The sequence below is a fragment of the Balaenoptera musculus genome, chromosome 2 (genome assembly GCF_009873245.2).
Source record: "Balaenoptera musculus isolate JJ_BM4_2016_0621 chromosome 2, mBalMus1.pri.v3, whole genome shotgun sequence".
In the NCBI taxonomy this organism is placed as follows: domain Eukaryota; kingdom Metazoa; phylum Chordata; class Mammalia; order Artiodactyla; family Balaenopteridae; genus Balaenoptera; species Balaenoptera musculus.
The window spans coordinates 109,753,894-109,775,359 of NC_045786.1; the positions used below are offsets into that span (position 1 = coordinate 109,753,894).

The 21,466-nt window shown below is 40.5% G+C and overlaps 1 protein-coding gene across 6 annotated transcripts in view; it reads left to right on the plus strand.

Annotated features, from left to right (window-relative positions):
• The window catches only part of AKAP6 (A-kinase anchoring protein 6), a 584,194-nt gene that overhangs the window by 86,836 nt on the left and 475,892 nt on the right, over positions 1-21,466 (plus strand). The gene's annotated exons all lie outside the window — the stretch shown is intronic.

Below are 21,466 nucleotides of genomic sequence, written 5' to 3' on the forward strand. Positions count from 1 at the left end.
CAGATGTAGGTACGTCAAGTTGACTGTGGAGATTTAATACACTGCTCCTGAGGTTGCTGGGAGAAATTTCCCTTTCTCTTCTTTGTTCGCACTGCTTCTGGGGTTCAGCTTTGGATTTGGACCCGCCTCTGTGTGTAGGTTGCCTGAGGGCATCTGTTCTTCGCTCAGAGAGGACGGGGTTAAAGGAGCAGCTGATTCGGGGGCTCTGGCTCACTCAGGCCGGGGGGAGGGAGGGGTATGGATGTGGGGCAAGCCTGCAGCGGCAGAGGCCGGTGTGATGTTGCACCAGCCTGAGGCGCGCCGTGAGTTCTCCCGGGGAAGTTGTCCCTGGATCACGGGACCCTGGCAGTGGTGGGCTGCACAGGCTCCCAGGAGGGGAGGTGTGGATAGTGACCCGTGCTCGCACACAGGCTTCTTGGTGGCTGCAGCAGCAGCCTTAGCGTCCCATGCCCGTCTCTGGGGTCCGCGCTGATAGCCGCAGCTCAGGCCCGTCTCTGGAGCTCCTTTAAGCGGCGCTCTTGATCCCCTCTCCTCGCGCACCAGGAAACAAAGAGGCAAGAAAAAGTCTCATGCCTCTTCGGCAGCTCCAGACCTTTTCCCGGACTCCCTCCCGGCTAGCTGTGGTGCACTAGCCCCCTTCAGGCTGTGTTCACGCAGCCAACCCCAGTCCTCTCCCTGGGATCCGACTGAAGCGTGAGTCTCAGCTCCCAGCCCCCACCTGTCCCAGCGGGTGAGCAGACAAGCCTCTCAGGCTGGTGAGTGCTGCTCGGCACCGACCCTCTGTGCGGGAATCTCTCTGCTTTGCCCTCCGCACCCCTGTTGCTGCGCTCTCCTCCGTGGCTCCAAAGCTCCCCCCTCCACCACCCGCAGTCTCTGCCCACGAAGGGGCTTCCTAGTGTGTGGAAACCTTTCCTCCTTCACAGCTCCCTCCCACTGGTGCAGGTCCCATCCCTATTCTTTTGTCTCTGTTTTTTCTTTTTTCTTTTGCCCTACCCAGGTACGTGGGGAGTTTCTTGCCTTTTGGGAGGTCTGAGGTCTTCTGCCAGCGTTCAGTAGGTGTTCTGTAGGAGCTGTTCCACATGTAGATATATTTCTGATGTATTTGTGGAGACGAAGGTGATCTCTGCGTCTTACTCTTCCACCATCTTGAAGCTCCTCCCTCTCCCATTTATTTTTGAGATTTCCCCCATGGTGCTGTCATTTGTGCCCATCCATCTAAAAACAAATACTTGTAGAGTGTCTACTGTGTGCCAAGGGATGCTAGATGCTGGGGATGTTGCAGTGAACAAGAGAGAGATGGTTGCTGCCCTCATGGGGCTTTCAGTCTAGTGTTCCAGTCTCCTCATCAAGCCTGTCCATTGCATTATGTGGTACAGGCATCTCTGATCTCCCTCAGGCCATGGCTGCCCTCACTACCACACTAGCCTTGCCCTATTCTTGCATACAAAGATCAGGATCTCCCCTTTATTCTGCACAGCATGGGAGAGACTGCTGTATGCTGTCATATGTATAGGATGGCACTTGTTACAATTGTCATGAATTATCTATATATTTATTTGTTTAATATCTTCCTATCTAGACTAATTATAAAGGTAGTGTCTGTGTCTACCTTATTTGCCATTGTTTTCCCTTGCCTAGCACAGTTTACAGAGCATATTAGGCATTCAAATACCTTGAGAGATCTGCTAGACTGTCAGGTTTAATAAGACTATTTAAGGTGAAGGAATAATGAAACAAACAAACAAAAATACAAAACGTATCCTAAAAGTTACTAGGTATGTGTTTTGGTCGGCTCAGGCTGCCATAACAAGATATCATAGATTTAGTGGCTTAAACAACAGAAATTTGTTTTCTCACAGTTCTGGAGGCTAAATCCAAGATCAAGGTGCTGACCAATTCAGTTCCTGATGAGAGCTCTCTTCCTGACTTATAGATGGCTGCCTTCTTGCTATGTCCTCACATGGCAGAGAGAGAGAGAGAGAGAGAGGGAATGTGCTTGCGCTCTCTGGTTTTTATTCTTATAAGGACACTAATCCTGTTTGATTAGGGTCACACCCTTATGACTTCATTTAACTTTAATTACCTCCTTATAGGCCCTATCTGCGAATATAGTCACATAGAGGATTAAGGCTTCAACATGGATTTTGGGGGGGGACACAATTCAATTCATAGCAGTGTAGTTATCTTCAAAGTACATAGCTCCAGGATACCTTCAGGGACCTTTTAATGTACACCTGCCTAGTTTTCTGGATGCTTCTACGTGGCAGAGACCAGCTAACCATACACTGGAGTGCTCTACTTGTAAGAATCTAAGCATACCTCTCCCAAGACCCAAAAAGAGAACAAAGTTCCTCCCCTCCCAGTCTATGGTTGGCTTTCTCTGTCCCTATTTTTTGTCCAAGTCTCTCTCTCATCCTAGTATTGGGAATATCCACTCCCTTTAGCTGAACCTTTTTCTCAGTCCATAGCTCCCATATGAAAAAAAGGAAAAAAAAATTTCTACAGACTGCTCAAGCTCAACCTAAAGTGAAAACCTTCTCTACCAAAAAGAATACTTACGTTGCAAATTTGAAACCCCTACATTTAGGTTATTTCACATTGTTCTCCAAGGAAAATTGGTAGATGTAACCAAGGTACATTTAGATGTTTTTTTCAAAACGAAGGTTCTGCCTACTCTGAAGGGAATTCAGGTTCCTGTATATGGGCGAATAGAAGTGTTTCCAGCACTTAGATGGCAGCCTGTCTTCCACTACCTCTTCCCTTCAGATTTTACCCATCAAGGCTTGGAAAATCTCAGGAGTGGCCAGAACTGTCATTATACTTACACTGAGTCTGGTACTAAATCACACAGTGCAATATTTTAGTCTTTGAAGCTAGACCTCTGTATCTCTGAACCTTGATGGCCGGAGTAAAGGAAAACTCCTATTCTAAAGCTTCCAGAAATGTGTTTTCTCTGTATGTAATGGGTGGAAGCAGGAATAATATATGGAGCATAGTTTTTCTTTGTTCTGAAAGTCCTCTAGGTCAGATAGCTGTAATTAAAAAACCAACTCCTGGTTGCATGAAATAGCCTTGATTACTGGTATAGTCAACCAGGTTGACCCTGGAACAATGAGGGGGTTAGAGGCACTGACCCTAAGCACTCGAAAATCTACTATAACTATAGTCGGTCCTCCATATCTGCAGTTCCACATCCATGGATTCAGCCAACTATGGATCATGCAGTACTAAAGTACATATTAAGTGGAAAAAATCTGCATGTAAGTGGGCCTGTTTAGTTCAAACCCATGTTGTTCAGGGGTCCACTGTACTTCAGGCTGAGTGATGTTTTCTTTAATAACAGAAAATAATGTTTCTTGAAGAAAAGGACGAGTTTTTGAAAGTGTTTTTTTTTTTTCACTGCTATCCTCATTGATTGATTTATCTAGAATATCTGCAGAGAATACTTGACATGACTAATAAGTGCTCTAAAGTTCATTTAAGAAATCACCTAGGGTCTCCCCTGGTGGTGCAGTGGTTAAGAATCCGCCTGCTAATGCAGGGGACACGGGTTTGAGCCCTGGTCCGGGAAGATCCCACATGCCGCGGAGCAACTAAGCCCGTGCACCACAACTACTGAGCCTGCGCTCTAGAGCCCACGAGCCACAACTACTGAAACCCACGCGCCTGGAGCCCATGCTCCGCAACAAGAGAAGCCACTGCAGTGAGAAGCCCTCGCACTGCAATGAAGAGTAGCCCCCCGCTCGCGACAACTAGAGAAAGCCTGCAGCAACGGAAGACCCAATGCAGCCAAAAAATAAATAAATAAATAAAATCTATTTAAAAAAAAAAAGAAACCACCTAGACCATTAACAGCTTAAAAACAAGAAATAAGAGTAAAATATAATTTTCAAATGGTGGAGTGCTGGATATTATCTTTTTGGTAATAATAGTAAAGATAACATTTATATAGTGCTTTAGAGTTTACAAAACATTTGCTAGGTTACCATTAGGTCTGTTTTGGGGCTGAGCACTCTGCTTAAGCCCAAGCTGGTAACTCTGAATCTCATCGTTCAAATAACTAGTGGGTATTTGTGGTGGGGGTGGGAGCATAGTTTTGGTTTTTCCCACCTCCAGCGCTGCCTCTGCTTGTGCTAGGTCACTCCATTCTCTCTGCCCTGCCACTACCTGCCCCAAGTATTTCTAGAGCTTCTGCTGCCTCTGGGACCAAAAAAAGATGAGGGAGTCTTTGCCACCAGTGAAGAAAGAGCTGACTGTGAGATAACAATGTTACTTGACTGAACACAAAATTATTAGCTCAGTCCTTGTACTTCTGTATTCATCCTGGCTCACCATCAGCCACTTGGTGGGTATTTGCTAGTACACACCCGTTTGATGCCACCAGATTCTGTATTTTTCCATTACCTAGCCGAGGGCCGCTGTTGGCAAATGCTGAGCTTGGCCAGTTAGGAATCTAGAGTCAGGAAATCCGTTCCTGGGTGAGCCAAGGGAAATTTCAAGACCTGTAAGCCCTGACCGGCCTTGGAGATGTGGTGATGAGATAGGTGATGGATTTTAAACCGTGGACACTTTCTTCCAGTACCATTCCCGGAATTACTGCCCACATGCATCCCCTGCAGAGCAGAAGAGAACCTAAGCTTTCTACCCCTTGGGCTCTCTGCTCAGAAAGCTCTGAGCAGAATTGCTTCTCCCCTTGGGATTCAGCCAAATGGAACCTTCTTTGTGACCTCTGATTTCCTATCACTGAAGAAAGAGGAAAGTGCTGGGTTATGGAGAGCTCATTAGGCCTCTACAGAAAAAGGCTCCTGACTTGTTTGTTCCCAAAGGGCAGATTGTTGTTCTTCATTCCCACGTTGATAAAAATACTGTCCAGTAGTGGTAAGTGAGAGTCTTCCTGATATATCTTATTTTAATTCCTTTGAGTTATTCCATTAGGATGTTTATTTCTTGTTGTGTTGTCATTTTGATGTGCTGTGTTTCTTTGGCTGTACCGAGTCTGTATACATGTATTTGGATAGGTGTGCTGGTGTCTTCATACATGTATTTTCTAACCAGAGAATGTGTTTTCCCCTTTGGAATTGCTCTTATTGGAAGGATGTTTCTTTATATGTGGTTCATGGTCAAGCTTTGCCCGCTTTTGGCTCTTTGTAATTGTTTTCTTTTTAAATATATACCATGTATATATTATTAAATAAACTTAAATAAACTTCCTCCCCCATGTTACCCAAGGGAAGCCATGCATTAAAAACAAGGGCAAAAAGGAGGAAATTCCAATGCATCTATGCTTTTGGTTACTTTATCAAACAATAATTAAAATCTTCACCACAGAAAGAAAACCTAGCTTGTGAGGATGGATGGGGGAATCCATCTGGTGTTTTAAGTTTATTTTCTTGGCTTCACTGTGGTCGCTCTCCCAACCTCTTTGTCCTTTTCCCCAAAGTACATGGGACAGACTTGGGCCTCTCTTTCAGGTAGTTATCTAAGCCTTTCTGCTCATTCCCTGATACCTGAAAAACTGACTTCGAATCTGCAGGACTGGAGCCTCTTAAGATGCTGGGGTTTTGAGAGTCAGAGAAGAAGGTTCTAACCAAGGCTGAAGTTTGAGAGCACAGGTACCTAGGATTCTTTCTCCTGAAGTATTGAATGAATCAGGCTCACCACTGTTCAGAATTCTCCCAGCTTCTTTCTTTAGCATCTTCCCCATTTAACAGTAGCAAAGAGATGCTGCATCTGATAACAGATGACAACTTACAGGACTAGTATGATGAAACCTGTATTTAACATCCATTAGCATTTGAGCTTCCTCAGCTTGCAGGGTTTGCTTAATTTCTTTTGACTCAGTGCCTATAAATCAGTGCTTATTTGCATGGGAGACTTTATCTTCTTAGTATGGGGATAGATGATCCACAGTAGAAGAAGGCATAGGCTGGGATAGCATTGCAGTGATTACTATTGTTATTATTGCTGCCCTTACTGCTATTGCTCTATTATTATTTTTTTTTTTTTTTAAGAATTATTTATTTATTTATTTATGGCGTGTTGGGTCTTCGTTTCTGTGCGAGGGCTTTCTCTAGTTGTGGCAAGCGGGGGCCACTCTTCATCGCGGTGCACGGGCCTCTCATTCTCGCGGCCTCTCTTGTTGCGGAGCACAGGCTCCAGACGCGCAGGCTCAGTAGTTGTGGCTCACGGGCCCAGTTGCTCCGCAGCATGTGGGATCTTCCCAGACCAGGGCTCGAACCCGTGTCCCCTGCATTGGCAGGCAGATTCGCAACCACTGCGCCACCAGGAAAGCCCTATTGCTCTATTATTGTTGCTGCTACCTGCTGCTCTAACAGTGGTCTAGCTGATGCTGCTGTGGCTGATTTTGCTCCTACTAGTATTGCTTCTTCTGCTGCTGCTACTAGTCACCATTCACATATTCACTTCTATGCCAGATGCTGTAGGGATTTTTAAAAATTCATTGTCAAAGCCTTGAAGATGTTTATAGTCTACGTGAGACTAACCTGAGAAATAATGGCTGGCAAACAAGCACAATATTTACCATTTATTTAGCATTAATATGTGCCAGGTGCTTTCTATAATTAGCTCATTTAGTTATTTTGACTACTCTAAGAGATAGGTCTTACTATTAACCCTTTTCAACAGATGAGAACATTATGTTTAGAGAGGGCAAGTAACTTGCCCACGATCACACAGTTCGTGAATGACAGACCTGGGATTTAAACCTAGGTCTGTTGGGCTCTAAAACCTTTGCCATTTTCACTGGGCTGGCCTGTAGACTTTAAATACAGAAAGCACATTCCCCATTATTATCTCAGGGAATTTCACAATAGTCCCCAGAAATGGCAGGGCATGTATCATGACAAAAACTGAAACACAGAGAAGACGAATGACCCTCCGAGCTAATTACCAGGACTGAGACTCAAGGCTCCCAATTCCCAACCCTGTGTTCTGCTTCCCTCTGGAGCCACAGTGTGTTTTACTGACTCTCTCTTTATAAAGCATCCCTTCAAATTAGCACAGACCCAAAGCCTGAAAATTAGGCCAGGGAAACAAGAGTTCTAGCAGTTACTGAGCTTGTACATCCTTGTAGCCTTGCCATGCCACGTACCTTGTGCAACCACACTCTTTGATCAGTAGCGTTGTCTTTAAGCACCTTTGTTCCTTGAGCAGCATAGGCACTATAATGTGGAAATAAACGCCTGGGCTGTTCATATTTTCTATTTCTTCAGTCTTGGGAGCTTGTGTCTTTCTAAGAATTTGTTCATTTCTTCTAGGGGGTCCATTTTGTTGGCATATATATGCTTGTTGTAGTAGTCTCTTATGATCCTTTGCATTTCTGTGGTGTCCATTGTAACTTCTCCTTTTTCATTTCTAATTTTATTCATTTGCCCCTCTCCCTTTTTTTCTTGATGAGTCTGGCTAAAGGTTTATCAATTTTGTTTATCTTTTCAAAGAACCAGCTTTTAGTTTCATTGATCCTTTCTATTGTTTTCTTCATCTCTATTTCATTTATTTCTGACCTTATCTTTATGATTTCTTTCCTTGTACTAACTTTGAGTTTTGTTTGTACTTCTTTCTCTGGTTGCTTTAGGTGTAAGATTAGGTTGCTAATTTGAGATTTTTCTTGTTTCCTGAGGTAGGATTGTATTTCTGTAAACTTCCCTCTTAGAACTGCTTTTGCTGCATCCCATAGGTTTTGGAATGTTGTGCTATATTTTCATTTGTTTCTAGGTAATTTTTGATTTCATCTTGATTTCTTCAGCAGTCCATTGGTTGTTTAATAGCATATTGTTTAGCCTCCACGTGTTTGTATATTTTACAGGTTTTTTTCTTGTTGTTGATTTCTAATCTCATAGTGTTGTGGTTGGAATAGATGCTTGATATGATTTCAATTTTCTTAAATTTACCGACGCTCACTTTGTGGCCCAGCATGTGATCTATCCTGGAGAATGTTCCATGTGCACTTGAGAAGAATGTGTATTTTGCTGCTTTTGGGTGGAATGCTTTATAAATATCAATTAAGTCCATCTGCTCTAATGTGTCATTTAAGGCCTGTGTTTCCTTATTGATTTTCTGTCTGGGTGATCTGTCCATTGATGAAAGTGGGGTGTTAAAGTCCCCTGCTATCATTGTGTTACTGTCAATTTCCCATTTGATGGCTGTTAGCATTTGCCTTATGTATTGAGGTGCTCCTATGTTGGGTGCATATATATTTACGATTGTTATATCTTCTTCCTGGATTGATCCCTTGATCATTATGTAGTATTCTTCCTTGTCTCTTGTAACAGTCTTTATTTTAAAGTCTATTTTGTCTGATGTGAGTATTGCTACTCCAGCTTTCTTTTGAGTTCCATTTGCATGGAATAACTTTTTCCATCCCCTCACTTTCAGTCTGTATGTGTCCCTAGATCTGAAGTGTGTCTCTTGTAGACAGCATAATTTATGGGTCTTGTTTTTGTATCCATTCAGCCCACCTGTGTCTTTTGGTTGGGGCATTTAATCTGTTTATTTTTAAGGTAATTATCAATCTGTATGTTCTTATTGCCATTTTGTTAATTGTTTTGGATTTGTTTTTGTAGGTCTTTTTTCTTAAAAAATAAAATTAGTATCTTACCTTATACCAAATAGGGTATTTGACCAATAATCAGTGACACTATAAATGTCCATCAACAGGAAAGGAAAATGGATAAATGAATTTTGGGCTTCTCATGAAATGAAATACTTTACAGCAGTTAAAATGAATGTCCTAGAGCTATTTCTGTCTACCTGGATAGATATAAAAAATGTAATGTTGAGGGAAAAACCCCAACTTTATGCAGGGCCACCATTGCATAAACTTTAAAACCAAATTTACAATACTTCATAATGTATATGGATGCATCAATATCTAGTAAACTTGTGGAAACATGCATAGGAATAATAAAAACTGAGTTTGTAATAGAAAAATGCCTGAGCTAGTGGCTGAATAGTTTAGATCTGGGTATTGCTTTGATCAACAAGAATTTATTGAAAACTTAATACATGCCCATGAGTGTCAGATTGTACCAACAAAGTTTTGTTAGGCAAGACTTTTGCAATTGGTAGCCTCTAAAATGTGAGGGGTCAACTGGAAGCTCTTTAAGGCATAGTCTCCTCTTCATGATTTATACACAGCTAATTTATGTTGTGGATTATTGGAGTGAGCATGGTCTCTCTTTTCCACTGCTGACTGAATTCTGGGTTGCTTCTGGGGAACCAAGTGGGCAAGGCAAGATGCCTGGAAAGGTCTGTTAATGAGGGAGCATCTGTGTTCCAGAGATAAATATAAACATTTTGGGGATTATATTCAATATGCTGTGTCTTGGAGGTTAAGAGTACAGGCTCTGTCCAAAATATACAAACAGCTCATACAACTCAATAACAAAAAAGCAAACAACCCAATCAGAAAAGGGGCAGAAGACCTAAATAGACATTTCTCCAAAGAAGACATACAGATGGCCAATAGGCACATGAAAATATGCTCAACATTGCTAATTATTAGAGAAATACAAATCATAACTACAATGAGGTACCACCTTACACCAGTTAGAATGGCCATGATCAAAAATCTACAAATAACAAGTGCTGGAGAGGGTGTGGAGAAAAGACCCTCCTACACTGTTGATGGCAATGTAAATTGGTATAGCCACTATGGAGAACAGTATGGAGGTTCCTCAAAAAACTAAAAATAGAGTTGCCATCTGATCCAGCAATCCTCTCCTGGGCATATATCCAGAGAAAAATAATTATATTATTTTCATATAATTTGAAAAGATATATGCACCCCAGTGTTCATAGCAGCGCTATTTATAATAGCCAAGACATGGAAGTAACCTAAATGTCCATTGACAGATGAATGCATAAAGAAGATGTGGCATATATACACAATGGAATACTACTCAGCCATAAAAAAGAATGAAATAATGCCATTTGCAGCAACATGGATGGACCTAGAGATAAATATACTAAGTGAAGTAAGTCAGAAAGAGAAAGACAAATACCATATGATATTACATATATGTGGAATCTAAAATATGATGCAAATGAACTTATTTATGAATAGAAACAGACTCACAGATATAGAAAACAAACTTATGGTTACCAAAGAGGAAAGGGGAGGGAGAGGGATAAGTTGGGAGTATGGGATTAACAGATACATATTATGTAAGTAAAATCAGTAAACAATAAGGATTTACGGTGTAGCACAGGGAACTATATTCAATATCCTGTAATAAACCATAATGGAAAAGAATATGAAAAAGAATACATATATATATATATATATATATGTATAACTGAATCACTTTGCTGTATGCCAGAAACTAACACAACATTGTAAATCAACTATCCTTTAATTAAAAGAAAAAAGAGTACAGGCTCTGTAGTCAGTCCACCCACCTGGATTCAAATCCTGGTTCTGCCACTTATAGCAGCAAGATCTTGAGCAACTCTTAGCGCCTCTGTTCCTTATCTGCAAAATGAGACTCAGTACCTTTCTCACAGGATTATTTAATGATTAAATTAATTAATACATACCCTAACCGTGCCTCTCACATAGTTAGCTATTATAAGAATAATTATTATAATTTTTCTCTCATTTATTCTTCCTTATTTCTCAAAAAGTAACTCATATTTGACTAAAATATTTGAATCCCTTACTCTGTATACCTTTGCTGTATATATGTCTCCTTAGTAATTTAAGCTGAGACCGTATTTTTATTTATTTATTAACTATTTATTTATTTGGCCGCGCCAGGTCTTAGCTGTAGCATGTGGGAACTTTGTTGCCATGTGCGGGATCTTCATTGTGTCATGCGGGATCTTTAGTTGTGGCATGTGAACTCTTAGTTGCAGCATGTAGGATCTAGTTCCCCGACCAGGGATCAAACCCTGGTTCCCTGCATTGGGACCGCGGAGTCTTAGCCACTGGACCACCAGGGAAGTCCGAGAGTGTATTTTTAAAAGATAGCTTTTAGATACAAAAAAAAAAGGGAGAACTATACCAATTTAGAGATTAATAGAAGAGCCCGTTTCTAGGAATTCCAGATGAGGACGTGTTATAAAACTCTTAGAAGGATAGCCTTTAGAATATGCCTCTTCCTAGTTTAAAATTCTGAGTGGCTCCACATCCCCCTCACCCCCTAGACTGAGCCCTCTTTAAGGCACATTCAAGATCCTTTCATTCTGCTTCTCTCATCTTGCATACTCCCCCTCACCTTCTGTAAGTCAAGTGTAAGTCAAGTGAACAACTAAAGTGTGGATCAGAACGAATATGTCACCCTTAGAAAAACTCAAAAGTTCCTGTTCTAGCCACTGGAAGTGCATAGCGGTCCTTCATGTACATTAATTATATACTTATACTTCACATAGTGCAGCAAAGTTTCAATTATTCACATATGAATTATTTAGTTCAGCGGTTCTCAATTCTGACTGATCATTAGAATAACCTGGGGGGCTTTGAAAAATACATGTAGCATCTCAAATATTATAGTAGTTTTTTTCTCCTCATTTAACAGTCCACAGTGGGTGTTTCAGTTGAAAAGCAGTTTTCTTCAACTGATGCTGCAGGGTGGTGCATCCTGGGCACACAGGGGTTCCACCTCAGTCTCTCTCCCTGGTACCATCTGGTTTGCCGGAACTTTCTTCCCTTCCTCATCAGAGTTTACCTCTTCTAAGTTCCATTTCTCCATAGAAATGCAATCTGGCTAATCTGATTAATTTGAGCTAATAATAATATTTTACATTTTATAAACACCATACATTGCTAGTATCAATGAAAATGTTAATTAACATCTACTGAGTGTCTGGTATATGCCAAGTACCATGCTAGACACTTCGATTCATACTAGAATGTCAGCTCCCCAAAGACAGAGATTCTGGTCTGTTTGTTTACTGATGCATGCCAAGCACCTAGAATGGTGCTCACTAAATATTGGTTGAAAAAGTGAATAGATAATCTTAATAATAACATTGAAAGGCAGAATTATTATCCCCATTTACCAGAGGAGAAATGTGAAGCTTAGATAAATGCTTTGCCCAAGGACATACACTTAGGTGGGAGCAGAGCCTAGAAGAATTCAGGCTCCAAAGCCTACATTCCTTCGCACCTTTTCCCTTCCTCTGTGCCCCTTTCCCTTCCTCCGTGCCCCTTTCCCTTCCTGTTGCTTCTCCCCTTCCACTTTCCCCCATTTCCCTTGCTCTTTTCCTCCCCTCTTTTTTTCATTCCTCCTTCCCTTTTCCCTGCCCTTTTTTCTCTTCCTCATTCCCCTGTCCCTTTACTTACCTCTCTCCCTCTTTCTTTTCCTCTTTTTCTTCCTTCTCTTTTCCCTTCCAACATTTTCTTTTTCCCTTTCCCTTTACTCATTTCCTCCTTTCCCTCTTTCTTTCTTATAACACTTACAAATACGGCATTTGCTTCCTAGATTCTCATAGCACTGTTAGGTAAGCAGAGCAGCTACTCCTCATTTTACAGTTGAGGACTCTGAGAGAGGTTAATGCCTTGCCCGATTTCCCGTGGCTGTTAGTGGTGGGGCTTCAACCTATTTGTCTTCCCACTCATCTGCTTAGTGCCTGTCCCACAGCACGCACTGCCTTGCGGGTATCAATGGCTGCGATGGCAGATGGTGACACCTCTCCTCCAAAACATTCATTAGCTTCCAACTGAGTGGAGTGGATTCTGAGGTAATTTAGGAACCAAAGCAGGTTTGTGAGGGAGACCATGGAGCAGGTGGGACTTAGACTCTCCTCAGGTCCCACCGTCTGCGTGACAGTTACTCATAAGGCTGTCTCCTATGAAGGAGACTCCAAAGCTGATTTCAAAGCCCACCAATACATGGGAGCCCACACAGCATCAGAAACAGTGCCTCAGAATGGCACCACTTTGGCGGGGGGCGGGGGAGGGGGGTGGTATTTACTTATTTTAAATCACCACTTGAAGTCCCAGATAGATAAATGGTGCTGGCTCAGTTTTACTGTGACACATCATCTTTTTGTTCAGTCTAGCTCATCTCTTGTACTATTTGTGATACTCTACAGCACACCACTAACATTTTAAAACCTGAATGGCACATTATTAAAGTGCTGACCAACTACAGCAGGTACTATCTACAGTTATCCCACACTTCTTGGGTGTTTTAAGACATTAAGCCAAGGGCCAGCACACCAACTAAAACAGGTCCTGAAGTATTTTGATCTTATATTAGTTAGGAAGCACTTGGCTCAATTCCATACAAGATCTGGGTGTCTTTTTTCTTGTTGTTTTTGTTGTTGTTATTTTCTCCCTCTATCCCCCAGCTTTATCAAGGTATAGTTGACAAATAAAATTGTAATATATTTAATTTGTACAATGTGATGATTTGCTATACATATACATTGTGAAATGATTACCACAATCAACTTAATTAACACATCTATCGCTTCACATGGTCACTGGGTTTTTGTTTTTTGGTTTCTTTGGTGAGAATGCATAAGGTCTATTGATACACTCTCAGCAGATTTCAAATATACAATACAGAATTATCAACTATAGTCACCATGCTGTACATTACGTCCTCAGAACTTACTCATCTTATAATTGAAAGTGTGTACCCTTTGATCAACATCTTCCCCAAGACCCTGGCAACCACCATTCTATTCTCTGTTCTATGAGTTAAAATTTTTTTTTTCAGATTCCACTTATACCATACAGTATTTGTCTCTTTCTCAGGCTTATTACATTTAGCATGATGCCCTCCAGGTTCATCCATGTTGTTACAAATGGCAGTATTTCCTTCTTTTTTATGGCTGAATGTATTTTATACACACACACACACGCACACACTCATATATGGAATGGGAGATAGAAATCCCGTATATAGATATCTTCCACAGATTATATATGTCTTCCACATTTTCTTTATCCTTTCATCTTTTGATGGACACTTAGGTTGTTTGTATATTTTGGCTATTGTGAGTAATGCTGAAATGAACATTGGAGGGCAGATATCTCTTTGAGATAGTGATTTCATTTCCTTCGGATATATACCCAGAAGTAGGATTTATGGATCATATGGTAGTTCTATTTTTAATTTTTTGAAGAACCTCCATACTGTTTTCCATAGTGGCGGTACCAGTTTACATTCCCACCAACAGTGTATAAGGGCTCCATTTCCTCCACATTCTGGACAATATTTGTTATCTACTGTCTTTTTGATAACAGACATCCTAGTAGGTGTGAAGTGATATCTCATTGTGGTTTTGTGAAGTTGAACTTCTTTCATATACCTTTTGGCCATTTGTATGTCTTCTTTGGAAAAGTGTCTATTCAGATCCTTTGCCCATTTTTAAATTGGATTGTTTGTTTTTTGCTATGAGTTGTAAGAATTCTTTTTTATTTTGGATATTAAACCTTTATTGGATATATGGTTTGCAAATATTTTCTTCTTTCTTGATTGTTTCCTTTGCTATGCAGAAACTTTTTAGTTTGATGTAGTCTCATTTATTTTTGCTTCTGTTGTCTGTGCTTTTGATGTTGTATCCAAAAAATTACTGCCAAGACCAATGTCAAGGAGCTTTTCCCCTATATTTTCTTCTGAGAATTTTATGGTTTCAGGTCTTTCCCTTAAGTCTTCAATCCATTTTGAATTTAATTTTGTGTATTATGTAAGATAAGGGCACAATTTCATTCTTCTGCATGTGGATATCCGGTTTTCCCAGCTCCACTTACTGAAGAGGCTATCTTTTCCCATTTTGTGTTCTTGGTGCCTTTGTTGAAAGTTAGTTGACCACATATGCATGGGTTTGTTTTGGGGCTCTCTATTCTGTTCCATTGATCTATGTGTTTATTTTTATGCCAGTACCATATTGTTTTGCTTTCTATAGCCTTGTATGATAGTTTGAAATCAGGAAGTGTGATGCCTCCAGCTTTGTTCTTCTTGCTCAAGATTGCTTTAGTTATTTGTGATCTTTTCTGGTTCCATGCAAAGTTTAGGGTTGTTTTTTCTATTTCTGTAAAAAATGCACTGGCATTTTCATAGGGATTAAATTGAATCTGAAAATTGCTTTGAGTAGTATGGACATTTTAACAATATTATTTATTGTAATCCATGAACATGGGCTACCTTTCCATTTATGTGTGTCTTCTTTAATTTCTTTCATCAGTGTTTTATAATTTTCAGTGTGCTGATCTCTCACCTTCCTGGGTTAAATTTACTACTAAGTATTTTATTCTTTTTGACTCCATTGTAAATAGGATTTTCTTAATTTATCTATTGTTGTAGGTATATAGAAACACAACTTAGTTTTGAGGAGCTGGGATCTTAATCTGTTTGGGCTGCTATAACAGAAATACCATAGACTGGGTAGCTTATAAAAAACAGACATTAATTTCACACAGTTGTGGAGTCTGGGAAGTCCAAGATCAAGGGGCTGGAAGATTCTGTGTTTGATGAGAACCCACTTCCTGGTTCATAGACAATGCTCTTTGCTTTGTACTCACATGGTAAAAGGGGTCAAGGGAGCTTTTTGGGACCTCTTTTGTAAGGGCGCTAATCCCATTTGTGAGCGATCCATCTTCATGACCTGGTCACTTCTCAAAAGTTCCATTTCCTGATACCATTACCTTGGGGGTTAGGATTTCAGCATGTGAATTCTGGGGGGATACACATATTCAGTCCATAGCACCAAGCAAGCACTATAAACATAGAGCTAGGTAAAGCAATGCTTTTATTACTTGACTTTATTGTTTTGTATGTTATCTCAGTGTATTTATTATGGTATATGTTCTTTTTGTGAAATGTATAGTTATGAATATTTTAGATTTACTTTTATGTTTGTGTCTGTGTAATCCTTTTCAAAAGAATTCCATGAAGCAATAATATTTTGTATTATGGTGAAATGTTTTTACAATAAATACATTTTGATAGAATGTTTAGACCAGCAGTAAGTTAGTACATTTAAAAGTAAAATGTTATCATTGGCTAGAGTAAGAGGGAAATATTGGGATTATGTTCAAAAACTCATTCTCACCTATGTTTTTAAGTCTATATGTGTATGTGTTTATATGCATGTATATTTATGTTTGACTGGTGGTTTGGGAGTTTCTAATTGCATGTCTTTAGCTGGCCAGGATCAAGTCTCTGAGTTTGACAAACTCATGTAAAGAAGCATTTACTAGGCAATGTACACAACAAGTGTTTGCTATACAACCTACTCTGCTCTGGAAGACTTAGTCTTTGCCCTGAAGATGCTTGAAGTTGTTTCCATGACAGACATGCATCTAGTTAATGGAATATAAGGCAGCCTGATATAACGACTCAGTTAGATGTAAAGCAAAATGGATACTTGTAATCGGCTGAACATTTCAGCTGTCTTGTTTGTTTCATAGCACTCTAGCAAATGAAGATAACTTTACCAATGGTGTGTAACTCTGTACTTTATATAGAGCTGATTTTTAAGAGTACATTTACTAAATTGGATTATTCACTAAAAAAAATGTTTGTACCTTGTAAAACAAATCTCTTTTATCAGAGCTACTTGTAACTTTGATTTAGTGAGCCCTTTAATGTATTATTTACTGTAGGAATTTTACATATGAAGGTATGATGTAATTTGTTTCTTTTCCATAGAAAAGGGAATCACTTTTTCTAACTAAAGTTATCTCGGGAAACTCCATCTTTCTAGAATGTTTTATTCTTATGCCAGGAGAATATGTGTAAATGAGGGTTAGTTATTTTATTCATGATTTTTCTCAGGTAAGGGGAGGAATCTAGTTTTTTAAAAGACCGTGTGGGCTGAAAATTCTATGTTAATTAAAAGACTCAGTTGTAAATAACTTGAAACAGGTATCATGATCACTATTCCTTCTGTCTCTGATGACACATGTTAAATGTTTGTTTGCTGGCTTGCGTTATCATTTTTGGTCAGATTTTCTTAGTAGCAAATTACTTTTTGTTATTTTAGGCAGCAAAAGGAAGGGGAAAAGACTTACACATGTAAGCCTTAGTAAAATCTTATAACATTTCAGACTCTGCTGTGATAAGGAGAAAGCTGTTAGGAAATTTTTCTTTGCCAGGAATGGAAACAATGTTACTTTAACAAAAAAGAAATTAAGAATTAAGAAGGACTTGTTAGGGGATTACTTATGCCTAGGAGTGCGCTAAAGTTTATGGGGGAATCAAAAGTAGCGCAAGACATTGGTAGTACCCTAAAGAGCTGTCTACTTGAGTAGATAAGATTAAGACCTATGAAAAAATTGAATACTACAACAGGAAAGGCCCAGAAATGCCAGTGCAAAGTTTAAACAGCACATAAACCCTCATCATATGTTGGTCCTGACATATATAGATATTTCCATTACCTATATAACTCAGCACAACTGGACTTCCACCAGCACATTAAAGCCACTTGGTTTTATGTCGAATGTTTTTGTTTGGTGTTAAATCTAGTGAAGCAGCAAACCATATTAACTCTAAAGTCAGGCAAGAGAAAATCTTAAATTCAGAAGATGACAGGGAGACCTTTGAACAGGTTGGGGCCAGTTTCTTTGGCGGAAATCACCCCAAGGTTTGCTTCAGGTTCCAAATCGAGGTGTTCATTCAGGAGCTAATCCATCCTCCCTGGGCTTTTGGAGGCTTTTTGGCCTTTGCTGATGGGAATTTTGCCTGGGAAAGGACAGAGGAATGGGGCTTAAGCTGATTGGAGTATGTAGTCACTGTCAAGTCCGGGAATGTCTAGGAGAAAAGATGAATAACACATTGCACCTTCCTTGTGAGGGGGTCTTGCCAGCTCTGGCCCTGACCCTAGTCCTTTGAAGGGTCTCACTGTTCAGTCTCATGCACCACTCCAGAGCCCAAGCTTCTTTTTTTTTTCTTCCAAGTACACTTCATGCTAATGGTGCCAATTTATGCCTTACACAGTTTCTTCAATGATTGGATCAGTTAGGGCTCTGTTTACTGTGACTGAAATCCCAAAACATACTGGCTGAAGAAGAAAAGGGACTTTTTGGCTCTTATAACCTACAGAGTCAGAGTAGGGCTGATTTCTGGCCCAAGCAGTGTCATCAGAACTCAGTTTCTTTTCTCTCAACTCAGCTCAGCCCTCCCTCTGTTGGCTTAGACACGTTCTTCACTCATGAATACAAAATGGATGAGCTACTTCAGATTTGACACCCTTTCAAAAGCAGGAGCCAACAGTGATTTCTTTACAATGTCTCACTGTATCTTATTGGCTTCAGTGGGGTCTCACACCATCTCTGAACTAATTTCTGTATGTCTGGGGATAGAACAAGCTTATTGGCTTAAGACTGAGTGACATTCTGCATTCCTTGGTTGGATTCCCACCCAAAGCATATAAGTTAGAATGTGGAAGAGGTAACGTCTGAGAGGAAATAATAAATCCAAACATTAGCTAACTACAATAATAACTGAGCTTATTATTAATAGTATGGTTGCAAATTCTATTCTGATCACCCATGATTAATAATAATATCTGTGCGGTTATCTAAAAAAAGTAGAAGGGATGGCGTGCGTTTGACAACAGTAAGAGCCACAAATGACCACTGTAATTTGGTGTCCAAATATTTTTGGCTAACAAATGTTCTCAGAAAGTATATACTGATTAAAACAGCATCTACAGCCAGCATGGGTATATGGTCATGTAGGCCTGTGGTTAGAGTGCTTGAGTATTTGTATATTTTGTGAATGAAGGTCAATTTTGAAGCCAGAATTCCAGAATTGGCATTGTTGGTAAAGGATTAACTAAACCCCTTCTCCTTCTGCATAAGATTTCGACCTCTGGTTAATTCTGTAGCTCTGTTCTCCTGGAAACCTGAAAATAATAAAACGTCAACAGTATTGCCAAGTAACATTGGTTAGGGTAGAAATGACCCTTGGCTAGTAAGAATGGCCACCTGGAAGTAGGAGAGTTTCCTTGGTATGGCCCTGGCTCTGTTCTCCAAGAGGGGCTGTTTATCCATTCTGCGCATGGCCCTGGCTCTGTCCTCTGGGAGGACCCCTTTTCCATTACCTTGCCTGAATTGAGTAGTGAGGGGTAAGCCCTCATTGGTAGCTGTGCAGACTTTGTAAGCCGTTTCCTAACCATCTTATTCCAGAGTCCAGAATCTTACTGGACCTACAGGCGAGAGCTAAATAGCCTCCCCTGACTGGGGTGAGTGGGCTGTTAACGACAATATTAACAAGGTTCAACGTTTCTGTGACGTTTTTGGTTTCCAGATGCTTTTATAAACATTAGTGCGTGCAATCCTCAAAACAATACCACAAGTTGAGGATTTGGGGGTAGTGAGAAAGGCCATTGGGAAATTCAAGGTGAATTACTACAGCTCCATTCACACAGCAAGAAAATACTTCATGACTTGCTTCTGCTTTATGGGTCCACTTTTTAAGCCAATCCAGGCCATTTTGGGGGCCAGTAATTCAGCCACTTCAGGTTGTTAAAAGTCTGACTTGGCCTCAGATTCGATGAGACATCCATCTCTTCCCACCAAACCAATGACTTTTTTCTGGCAAAGGAAACTCATACTGAGAAGCCATATTCAAGTCTGGAACACCTGATCCCACCCTCTTCTCTCCCTTTTATAGAACGGTGGATTTCAGTTATGGAAAGGCTGATAATATTGTTATAGAGCCATGACTTTCACTCCATCTTCCCCTGTGGCTGAGGGTTTCATCAGAGTGCCTTCAGAGGTCAGATCATAGCAGATGAGATGGGGGATGGGGTTGAGAAGAGCTCGTCAAACTTGGCTCTGGGCTTCTTATCCCCTCTCATCCAGGGCAGCCCAGCTTTGGTCTGTATCATTAGAAGATAGGGTTCCACTACTAACAAAAAACTTGAAAACCATGGTTATTAGCAAAATCCATCATCTCTGCAGATGAAAAACTTGAGGCCCAGAGAGGTTAATTTATTGACCTGATGTTACACAGATGCTCACTGGAGGAACTGGCATTAACACTTGGGTTTCCTGAATCCCAGATCAGTGCTCTTTGCACTGGAGTGGCTGCCTGTTACTTCCCTTGGTGTGGCATGTGGCCTAAGATAAAGGGTGGGAGTCAGGCTCTGCCCATGACTGAGAGCACGGATGACTTGGGCAGGCAGCTTCACATCTTGCTCTTGGCCTCCCAATTCCTCATTAGGTGAAGCAAGAACAATCCTGGCTTTGCATCAGGGAGGGGATGCTCTGTGCATAGCTGATGGTGCACCCTGCTAGGATCTTGGCATCTTTCAGGCATTTTATCAGCCCCCATTTACCAAGCCACTGCCTGAATTCCTTCTGCTATTTCATCTCCCCATCCCCCATGCTGCTGGTTAACAATGCCATTTAAAATCTCAAGTAGGAGGGGACGACATAATTGTCTCATTAGATTTGGGGGTTTTAGAATGTTGTTCTTCCCCAGAGTTGTGCAGATAGAGTATATATATGTAGGTCAGCTTGATTCTCTCTCTATCCATGGTCTGAGAGTATTAAATATGCAAGAGATGGCTGCTTTGTCCATGTCTCCTTCTCCCCAGTTCGCATCACATAATGTTTGTTTCTGCTCAGGAGTGGAAAGAAATGATTGCTTTAGATTTGCTTTTCTTTTACGAACTAGAGAAATACCTCACTATGTCTTATCTAAATGTGGCTTTTCACGCAGTTTCAGCTTTTGTGGGGGGAGGGGTGTGAGTAATTTCCTCCTGTGTGTCTCATTGCCCCATAGAGAGGAAAACAGAACCCCAATGTTTGGAATGCCAATGATTTAGGAAGTTTCTAGCAGGTCTGCCATTTGTTCCAACTACCAGGTTTGGTCCCAGAAAAAGACTCTTGCATTTTGGCTCTGAGTGGTAGGGGTTCTCTGCATGTCAAGGGAAGGGGCCCGAGAAGTTGAAGGTGATGTGGTGTGCCCCCTAGATTCTAAACCTCCTTCCTATCCAATGTGCCTATCCAATGCTCAAGTGAGAGCTGGGGCTAGTCTGCATGAGAAGGTTCTGTGTCACATGTCATGTGTCTGGGTTGGTGTCCATCAGTGGAAATGATGAGGACAGACTTTGTTGGTGGGAGTTTGTCCATATTCTGAGAATTAAAGCCTATTTTCTTTAGAATTAGAGTCACTTTCTCAGCTGTTTATATTCCATTTAAAATTTTTTTTTCTGTTCCTTGCTTTGTTCTTTTGGTCTTTGACAAATGAGAAAAATTCTTTTTAATAACTTTAAAAAAAAGTAATTGAAATGCTGTCCAGAGAGGAAAAAGTAATCAAATTGCCTAACAGAGAAACATTGTCCATTTGAGTTTTTATTTGTTTTAGCACTAAATCTCATTCCCCCCCGCCCCTTTTTCTAAGTGTGTAACAACAAAGTAGGAGGTAATTTTTATTTTTTCCAAAATGACTTCAGGGAAATCCCTTTTAAACCTATGGATTTTAGCCCAATGAGGGATCCTCTTCCTTTGATCTAAATTTTGCATATTGTCTGTTTC